Here is a 7,718-nt window from a genome sequence, read left to right on the forward strand (position 1 = left end):
GCAAGAGAGAAAAAGTACCTAGTTCTTGATTTGTAGAGAATAGACCCAGGTTGCTTGAGGTTCTGCGATTTAGATTTAGGTTTGAGAGAAACAGGGTGGAGAGAACACAACATTAAGAATCTGAATTGTAGCATAGCAAGGATAGAGAAGGCATTAATAGCTGGGTGGCTGCTATATGAAATTTAGTGTAGGCAGAGAGGAAAATGGAAAGGAATCAAAGTGAAATTGCCACATGTGCAGCAGCAGAACCTAAAGCATGAGCAAGAGGCACAAGGAGGAGAATAAGCTTATGTTGGGTGAACTTGGAGTTATTGGAAAACTTGAGTCTTCAGGGAAGGCTTAGCCTCAGGATTTTAAGGTGAGAGAAGAAAATGAGAAATTATTTGGAAGGAGAGAAATTGCAGCACCTTCTCTTTTATATTAAAGAAATAAACAAGAAAAACAAGAAGTAACACTTATACATTTACATTAATGATACAGTTGTCCTAAATAAAAAAAAAAATCATCAAAACAGGATAAAAGCAGCCTGCAGATCATTTTCTGTGAAGATCTTAAGACCTGACATGACCTCTCACTCTTTGCTTTGGACTAAAGGTGGTTCCAAAGATCCTGCCTGTCTTGAACCGGGCATTTTGATAGCTCCATGCTGTTACCATAAAAATTACTTTTCACTTGACCTGAAAACAAACAGGACTGGCTTTTACTGCAACAGGAAATACTGGGATTGGTCTTGCAGTGCCTCAAAGGTTGGCAGCAAGAAGCTTTATCCTATCTTACTCAGGGGCCAATAACTTGGGACAACTGTATAAAAGTTATTATCATCACTCTGATGAGTGTCACAATTTTAATACCACAGTTTATTCACATGATAATAGCAAGGGAACTTTATTACAAGATCACCAACAATTACCGTTGGAGTCAAAGAGGGGGGTTCATAATCCACACAGTATTGCACACTTGAAGCCTGATGTTGGCTGCTGTATACTCAGGAACAATTAAACTCCACTGAATTGAAAGAGTCAGGCTGTCACATCAGTACAGCAAAAGCATAAGCTGAAGCTAAAGTAATGATATTTGTCCAGGTGGATATTGACTATTAAGCTGAGAAAACATAATCCGGAATCATGGGACTTATGTAAAACTTAAGCTAACCATTTCTGTGTTCTCAGTCAGCCACAGAAAGACTATAGGCATCCAGACCAAAGCAATGCCACAAGAAGGATTGCACCATGGCAATGTGAGCTCTCAGAGCACTAAGTAGCTGTGCATTACGCTTGTATTTTCCATCATAACTCTGAACATCTCTTTTCCTATGGTCATTATATGGCAAGTATAAATGCACAAATTTGGTTCGTTATGGGATGTCTCTGATACAAGACAAATAATTTCAAAGCATTTTCTCCTAGAATAAGTTGCCAGAATGTTTTCCACATTGCAAATCCTTGTATCCTCTAAGCTCTGAAGCCTGTCTCTTGAAAAATGAGAAAAATTCCCAGGAAAGTTTGTCCCAAGACAGATATTAGCATGGAAAGTTTCAGCCCAAGCAGTTGCTTATAGTTTTCTTAAAATTAACTTTAAGTACCACCTTATAGCTGCCATTTCCCCGCTAATCCTTTGTGAGCCAGTTTGTACAAGTTCAACACCTTCTTACCATATCTACCATCCACAGAGAGTACCTCTATGCCATTCCTGTTTCTCCTACCCATCACATCTTGTCTATGCCATGTTATCAAACCTCCTGTATAATATCACGAGATTAAAGAATGGAAGGAACAAGATGAGTTGTTCTGATTAAAGAAATAGGGACCAGACTAAATCTGTGATGAAGACTCTAAAGTACGTATTTTCAGTTGTTCACTGTTTCAAATGACTCATGTTTAAGAAGGTGAATCACAAGGTCTCAACAAACAAGTTGAGGGGAACCTAAAAAACAATTTTTCCATCGTAAGTAGCAAGCTGACTTCTGTGATAGCTAACGTGCCCTCTCTTTTCCTCCTCCCCCTCCCATTTTAGATACCTGCTCTCTATGGTCTTCACAGACAAGTTTTCTCCTCTCTACTTTTTCCTCTTTTACCACACTCAGACCTCATTTAAAAAAGCATGGGTGAGTGCTTTCTTTCAGGAAACACTACCACATAGCAAACCACATTGCTCATCCCAAAGTAATGCTTGGAGGTGCACTTTGTACAGCTGACACCCTTGACCCAGATCCTATTGATGTCCATCCAAGAAGATCAAGACACCCCTGAGAAATCTCATTTAACTTCCAAGAACAATTTCAGGGCTGGATCAACTGTTATATTCTTTTTTTATTGAATTTCTAAGAGGACTGAAGCAGACTGCTTAATGCCCTAGTAACCAAAGCATGTTGATCCATGGAAATCTCTTCAGCGCTGTTCTGTCTAAGTTCCTACATCCAGCTTATCAGCTGAGCGCCTTCCAGCCTGGCATTAGAAAACACAGCTAAGGTCTGTCACATGCTGTTTGTTCCCATCTCCCCCTGCAGGCATATGCAGTAGAGTGCCTTTTTTGGTACTTTTCCCCCCCCCCCCCTGAGAACATACATACTGCTATATGTTTGTGTTGGAGAATGTGTGCCTTATTCTTGGCATTTGTTTTGTTGAAAACTGCAGTGATCTCTAGCTTGCAAAAGAACATGTTTCACTGTCTTCATGACTGTCCCAGGAAAGATTTGTGTCCTTTGCAAACTTGCATGTGAAAGTACACTTACTGACCATGGGAGACATAGAGGCTTGGCTGACAACTCACCAGGATGCTAGTGTATAGGTGTGGGCAATAGGTAAGTTGAAAGAGTCTAAGACAGAACTCCCTGTCCAGTGCTACCATTGCTTAAGGTGCCACTGGCACAGCTGCAAGACACAGGAGCTACCTCTGTGCCAGCTCTGCTGGTGCCTCCAGTGCTGTGGGACAGTGTAAATGCACAGAGCCAGGTGAGCTTCACAGCAGAAACACCACCCATGCAGAGCAGCGCCCAGATCAGCCTGTGTGCTGCTTGAAGCCATAACAGCTCCACTGCTTTTGGAATCCAGAGGAACAATCATGCTGCACAGAGCTGCCCCATGTGAAGTCCAGACCATAGTCAGGATAGTTGAGTGTGGTTTGCAGGGGGGTGTTCGCTATGCACTCTGTTGCATGAAGCAAACATACATACCCTTTGAGAACAAAATAAGGGTATCTGCATCTGTTCCCCATCACAAAACATGACCCCTGTTCAATTTCTGAAACACTCACAGAAAAGGAACTACTAGGAGTTTTGCATGTTAAAAAAAGAGGGTCTGTAGAAGCTTACAGAAGCATCATCATGTAAAGTGTCAGTGCAGCAAGAGGATCACTCCCACCCTCAGAGAGCTGGTGTTGGAGAGGTCTCACTTGCTATGCAATGCATTGAGATATTTTGTTCACAACAATAGGCCCATTTAATAGGGTTGTTGCTGTACCAGATGACAAGGTTGAATAACTTCTCATCCCCAGAGGTTGCTAACTGAGCTGTGTTAGAGTTTAGCACTGCTCTGGGAAAACCTGAGTTGTTTTCTCCAGTGGGCTATTAACAGAAGTTCCTCTCCCTCTTTCACTGCTGGTTGGGATGCAGGGCCCTCCTGCCCATGCTCTTCTCTCCTGAAAAGCTCTGCAGAGCCCATCAGGGGCAGAACTTCAATTTTTCTGCCGTGGGAAGCCAACACCAGCAGACATCACCCACTCCCCAGTGCTGAGAAACAAGCATTTTCAGCACAACAGCTACAAATCCCCTTTCCTCAACTCCTCAGCTTTCAACATCTTCTCCTTGCATTGAGCCAATAACAAAGTTTTCACTTGCCAAAGTGTTTTCAAGCTAAACTGAACCAGTTCCCCCTCCCAAAGCCATCCATGACATCTTTCTACTTCACACAGCAGCACCACAGGGCACCAACTCAACTCTGCTCTTCTAAGATACCCTTTAAGGCATCTTCCTGCAGATGATTGAATCTGAACTCCAGATGTCTGCAGGCACAACCTACAGCGGCAGATAATTAAACTACCAAGCAATACTGTATGGCTTTGAGTATGGACCTGCAGGATTTCCTGGCCTAAAGCCAAAGCTGTGAAAGGCCCTGTCAAAGATGAAAGCAGAGGTTTATGCACTCAGTGGTCAAAGCTGAGGATGGATTCAGAGGCTGTTTAAAAAGTAAAAATTCAGTTTCTGGTAGGCAAACAAAAAAAGGAATGCTACCACCATGTTGCCATGAAATGAGTGTACCTAGTAGGCATACTCAGTAGGTGAGTACCTACACAAGACGCAGTCCACTAAGAATCAGTCCCATAACCCCTCAGCTACCCCTTTTCAGAAGCAAGATCACCAATATGCTCTCTACAAGCCTCCAAGATGTACAACCAGTTGCACCAAAAGATGCTCCCTCCCCTAGAGCCTCTAGGAAAATTTACTTAAGTAAAAGCAAAATAGATTCCCTTCCCTCTCTTCCTTTTGTCCCAGCTATTACATTTCACATGGAGCCACAAGAGTTTGTGACCTCTCTTCACCCCCAAATTCAGAAAGCAGGTGATGACTTTGATGAAGTCCCACCAGGACCCCAGAACCGCAGCTGAGCTTCCTACCACGGGAGCCACCAACGACGCTACACAGTATGCAAGTTTCTGCATAGACCAGTGGTTTGCATTCAGGAAGTCAGACCCCAAAGGGCTGCAGTCAGGCAGAAAGATGGCTCATTTCAGAGGGCCATGCTGGTCTGTCAAACCAGCTTCCGCAGAGCAGAGTACAGCAGCTGGCAAGAACTTCTGCCAGCCTGCACAAGAAACAAACACCCAGAGAAGCATTTGTTGTCCTCCTTTGCAGGGGAAGCACACCCTTGCAGAGTTTTCTTACCTCTAATTATTCACAAGGATCCCTGACTAGTTACATTATTATTTCTACAGCTTGTCACTTTCATTTCTCCCCCACCATCCCTTCTTCTGCACTCTCCCACAGGAGGTGCACTCTCACCATCACAGCAGCACTGGACTTCCTTGAGTATCTCATAAGTGCTTCCAGTTCGATCCCATGCTCGTTTTGCTCTACCTACTTCAGTGTCTTGTAAATGGCTTTTTGCCCTGCTTGTTTTAGGCAAGCAAATCACCAGATCATTCTCATGAAAGCTCCTACAGATATGCCATGTTTGGAGAAAATAGAGAAGTAGCTGAATGAAAACAGGATGAGGGGGTCTCTATTTCTTGATGCCATTTATGTAACAAACAGTTAACTATCCCACTCTGCTACAGAGCTTTCCATCCAAGACCTCGAAGCAGTGATTTTGACTTAGAAACAACTGTGCGGGGTGAGAACTCAGTTAAGGTAACCAAGAGTGTCATCGTCCCATTTCTGCCACAGCCTCACCCTGCAGCCTCTGGCAAGACTCTGAACCTTTTCTCGCTTGCTTGTTCAGCTCCACTTTACATGTGCCTGCCCAGAAAGATGGCAGAGAGCAGAAGTGTGAGCAGCAGAGGATGCTTTCTTTTTACAGTGCATGTTCAGCATGAGCCTTAGAGCAGTAAATGCAGATTCTCCTCCTCCTCACACTTATTTCAGGAGCCGATACCTTATCAATCCAAGGCTGTATTTAATGTGTTTTTCATCTAACAAAACAACTCTAAAGCCATCTACCACTTGTTACCAGTGCTGCCAAGCTGAGTCACTTTTATTATTGTCTTAAAGGGTAGGTGGAAGATCACATGGATCTTTACTGATTCAATAAAAGGAATTTTATTACAAGCTGCTGTTGCCTTTTTGTTCTCTGTTCAGCATATGTGGCAATGCCTTCTGACATATTCACAATTAATTTATTCATTTCTGGAAAAGACGTATTTTATTTTATAGCCTTGACACAGACACATTGCATTTCCATGAAGAAAACTGATGTGTGGGATAAAACAAAACAGCTTTCAACACTGGTCTTCTAAAGTCATTGTTTTTAATTGGAAATCACTTTCACAAAGCTGCCTTCAGAGGCATCAGCAAGAGGAGATCTCCATCCTGGAACCACACACGCTCTTCCTCTGTGATGTTTGCTGGGCAGGCACTGAAACTTGGGTCCACAATGTCTGTATCTCAGGCCTGCTGGGAGAGCTCGCATATGGGCAGAGCAGATGTAGCTGGTGGAAAATCAGAGTAAATGAAAAAGTGTACTTTCTTTGCAGAGAAGGAAGCGTGAGGAGAAGGCACTCATGTCTCATTTCATGAGACCCCCCTGCTCCCAGCATGAAACTGTTGCTTACACCAGTCTAGCCCTGGCTGCCATCCCACCCTCGTTCAGATTCTCAAACTCCTTTGCTTTGCAACAGATCAGCCTGGAATAAGCAACCTTATGAACAAGGACACCCTTAGATGGTCACCCTGCGTTAGACATTACATATCTCTATATGACCAAGTCATATACAGAAGAGAGAACAGAAGATGACAAAAGAGGGAGGAGGGAAAGATTCCTGTAGAGGGAGATGGCATTGAACTCCTAATGGTTCCTGCCCAATTCTCTTCAGAGAAAAATGCATCCCTCAGTACAATGCTTGCATCAGTGCATGCAATATTCCAGCTCATCTTTTGCCTTTTTAAAATTCAAGTTAGCTGTTAAATACATGCTGACAGGACAATAACCTGACCCCAGACTAAGGCAGCCTGTGTTAGGGCTGGATTCAGCAGCACCACACCTGCCAAGGTGCCCTCAGAGCCACGCTCCTCACATGCCAGCATCAAGGGGCTGAGGATGCCTGGGGCAGACAGGGAGTCTAGACTTGCAACTGCCAAGGCCATGCTAAGACTGTTTAATCCTATTAAAGCATAAGCTGGGTGTACATGATACTCACTAAAAGAAAATAACTTGCTTTGTTCCTGAGACCTGAACCCCACAGCAGCAGAGACTGTGGGATGACTGAACATTATTGATCTCTGCAGGCAGGGTTTCCCATCCCCAGTTTCACTGCTTGAAGAAATCCCACAGCCCTGCTCTTTGCTCCCATATGAAGACACAGGTCTAGGATCTCTACCTGGCACAAGTGCCAGAGCTAGAGCACATGTATTTCTAAAGGCGATTTACAAACATGAGGGCCCAGCTAGTTCTCCAGCTGCTGCTTTACAGGCAGACCTCTGCACACAGAGCCCATAGAGAGCCAACATCCAGTGGTTACCATCCCCACACTGGCCTTCTCACTATTAAAGGGCCAAACAGGCAAAAAAGGGCATGCCATCTTTTACCCCCTATGCTGGATGTTCCAAAATCTCTCACTGTTGCTGCCAACTTTGCATGCATACATGAAAGTTACAGGATGCAACCAGGCTGAGAAGGAAGAAGAAGAATTGGCTGGTTGTGTAAGTCAGCAAATAAATCTGGTCAGGAACAGTAATCATTTATCAAAAGGTGGTGTGCTGGTTTTGGCTGGGATAGAGTTAATTTTCTTCATAGTAGCTAGTATGGAGCTATGTTTTGGATTTGTGCTGGAAACAGCATTGATAATTCAGGGATGTTTTCATTACTGCTGAGCAGTGCTTACACAGAGTCAAGGCCTTTTCTGCTTCTCACCCACCCTACAGTGAGGAGGCTGGGGGGGGGCACAAGAAGTGGGGAGGGGACACCGCTGGGATGGCTGACCCCAACTGACCAGAGAGATATTCTAGACCATATCACATCATGCTCAGTATGTAAAGCTGGGGGGAAGAAGGAGGAACAGGGGACATT

This window comes from Haliaeetus leucocephalus, unplaced genomic scaffold, assembly GCF_000737465.1.
Source record: "Haliaeetus leucocephalus isolate CR32 unplaced genomic scaffold, Haliaeetus_leucocephalus-4.0 Scaffold184, whole genome shotgun sequence".
Lineage (NCBI taxonomy): Eukaryota > Metazoa > Chordata > Aves > Accipitriformes > Accipitridae > Haliaeetus > Haliaeetus leucocephalus.